This window comes from Elephantulus edwardii, unplaced genomic scaffold (assembly GCF_000299155.1).
Source record: "Elephantulus edwardii isolate Elephantulus edwardi_28Jun2011 unplaced genomic scaffold, EleEdw1.0 scaffold00227, whole genome shotgun sequence".
In the NCBI taxonomy this organism is placed as follows: Eukaryota; Metazoa; Chordata; class Mammalia; order Macroscelidea; family Macroscelididae; genus Elephantulus; species Elephantulus edwardii.
In genome coordinates this window covers 1061845-1065074 of record NW_006399977.1, presented here as the reverse complement: position 1 = coordinate 1065074, position 3230 = coordinate 1061845, and positions in this window count along the sequence as shown.

The following is a 3230-nucleotide window of genomic DNA, read 5'->3' as shown; positions in this document are numbered from 1 at the left end:
TAGAATCTTGCTTGCATGTGAAATTAATGATATTGTTCTGTAGTTTCCACACTCAGTTGGGTCACCCTTCTTTGGGATGGGAACAAATATAGACCTCTTCAAGTCAGTTGGCCAAGTGGTTGTTCTCCAGATTTCTTGGCACAACTTGGTGAGCACATCCATGGCAGCAACATGGAATATTCGATACTCTTCTCCAACACCACGGCTCAAAGGCGTCGATTTTCCTTCTATCATTCTTAGTCATTCTCCAGCTTTCTGATGCATAGCAAGTGATTGCAAAGACCATGGCCTGGATCAGATGCACCCTGGTCTCCAGACTGACATCGTTGCTCTTCAGTACTTCAGAGTGGTCTCTGACAGCAGACTTTCTCAATACAATTCATTGTTTTAATTTCCTGGCTGCTGGTACCAAGAGTGTTGATTGTGGAGGCAAGCAAACTAAAGCTAATTAACAATCTCAATCTCTTCCCCATCTATCCTGTTGCTGCCAGTTGCCCCAGTGGTGAGAATCTTTGTTTTCTTGATGTTGAGCTTCAATCCATATTGAAGGCTGCAGTCCTTGACATTCTGCAGCAAGCATTTTAGGTCCCCCTCAGTATCAGCGATCTGGGTTGTGTCATCTGCATAACACAGATTGTTGATGAGTCTTCCTTCAATCCTCATGCCACATTTCTTCTCATAGAGCCCAGCCTCCCAGATAATCTGTTCTGCATATACATTGAAAAGGTATGGCCTACACCTTTTCCAATTTTGAACTAGGAGTGTGTCCTTTCTCTGTTCTGACGACTGCCTACTGGTCCAAGTATAGTTTTCAAATAAGCATGATCAAGTGTTCTGGGATTCTCATTCTTCTCAGAGTGAGCCTCAGTTGTTTTTTGTTTTTGTTTTTGGTTTTGGTTTTTTAAAATAATTTTAATGAGCATTTACAGAGATTTTGGATTTCCATTCATTCATTGCTGCACTTCTCTCCCTGCCCAGCCCCGCCCCCCAGTTCGCTCCTCTCTTTCAAAAGTAAAAGAAACACTCCCTCCCTGGGACACAATCCCCCCACACCCCTCCCACCACCCCAAGTACACTCCACTATGCAACCTTAATTGTGAACTCTTGTGATAACCATAACTCAGTTTTTATGATTCATGCTAGAAACTGTAGGATAATAATTGGTTATTGTTAGAACCAATTATCTGTTGGAACTACCCATTACCTTTGAAAACTCATCACTGGTATATGTATACCATGAATTACCAAAATACCAAAGAAATATTTTTAAATTTTTTTTGTTGAGATTTTATTGTAAGTTTATAAATAACTTGAATTTCCATTCATTCATTGTTGCACATTTTCCTCCCTGCCCCCCCCTCCAGTTCACTTTTTTTTGGGGAAAAAGATAAATCTTTCATTGTTATACAGTTCCTCTCCCCCTTTACCAGATCACTTTACTATTCAGCTTTTATTCTAGACTCTTGTCATACCAATGATACCTAATCATATATTCCTTAAATACAGTTCTCTCCCTCCTCTGTTTCAAACAAATCTGTCTTGAAGGAAGTACAACCAGAGTACTCCTTAGAGGAAAAGATAGTGAAATTTTGTCTCACTTACTCTGGGCATATTCTCAGAAGGAACAAATTCTTGGAGAGAGGCATCATACTGGGAAAGGTCAGAGAAAGAGAGAAAGCCCTTCAACAAGATGGACTGGCACAGTGATTAACACAATGGGCTTGTAACATTTGCTTGAAACTGCGGTAGAGCTCAGAGCCTAATGGCAGAGCCCATGCCTCATATATGTAAGATGAAAGGTCAGAGAAAGGCTTGCCTATGAACACATGAGAGAAGAAATGGTCCTAATTAAAGAATTACTCCCTAAATCATTCCAACCTGAACCCTAAACTTTTAATTCCATAACAAATTCTGTAATGGTGTTGTTTGTGACTTCTGTGTAGCAATTGCAACAAATTAGGAAATCAAAAGATGAATGGCATTGGGAAAATCTGCTGTCAGGGACCTCTCCAGAGTACTGAAAAGCAATGATATCAGTCTAGAGACTAAGGTGGGCCTAATCCAGGCCATGGTCTCTTTACTTACTATACATCAGAAAGCTGGACAATGACTAAGGATGATAGAAGAAGAATTGATGCCTTTGAGTTGGAGAAGAAACTTGAACATACCATGGACCATCAAGAAAACACATAGGTCTGTTTTGGAGAGGGTGAAACCAAGTTTCTCCTTGGAGGCCAGGATTTTGACAGTCTGTCTCACATACTTTGGGCATCTGGCCAGGAGGGACCAGTCCTTGGAGAAGGACATCTTTCTCAGAAGGATGGATGGACAGTGCAGGAGAGGAATAACCCACGTTAGACAGATTCATACAGGGTAAGTGCATTGGAATTAGTTAGACTGGCTCAGGACAGGGGAGGCTTCAGAGCTGCTGTATATAGGGTGGCTATGGGTCGCTGGCGACTCAATGGCACATAACAACAACAACAACAATCAGTATCAAGCAAGGTTTGAGTGCATAGTCAGCAGGGAGTTTTGCAGGTAATCCAAAAGCTACATCTCTCTGGTGGTTAAAATCTGCCAAGGGCTCTCATGAAGAAAAATGAGTAACCTTCTCCCATGAAATTTATAGCCTTGGAAAACCAATGGAGGGTCAGCTTTATGAATTGGTTCTGACTCGGGACTTTGATAAATGTCCATAGTTGTCGAAGGGCTTCAGGCCTTTTGTTCATAGGGTCGCTATGAGTCATGCTCGGCTTGAAGGCATTCGATAGATGAGAGAGAGAGAGAGAGAGAGAAACAACAAACAACATATGAACTAAAGGCCTGAAGCCCCTCTACAACTATCAGTATTTGTCAAAATTCATAGTTTTTGGAGGCATGTTATTTAGGAATTGGATGCCACTCCTGCTTCCAAACCTGTCACAGTTATTGTTGTTATGTGCCATTGAGTCGCCTGCAATGTATAGTGACCCTATGTACAGCAGCTCTGAACCTTTCCCTGTCCTCATCCAGTCTCATTAACTCTGACACACCAACCCCCACCACCCCAGTTACTGTAACAACTCATCTCATCTGGGGTCTCCCTCTCCTGTGCTGACCATCCACCCTTCCGAGCATGATGTCCTCCTCCAAGGACTGATCTCTCCTGGCTACAGGCACAAAGTAAGTGAGGCGGAGTTTCATAATCCTAGCCTCCAAGGAGAGACTTGGTTTCACCCTCTCCAAGACAG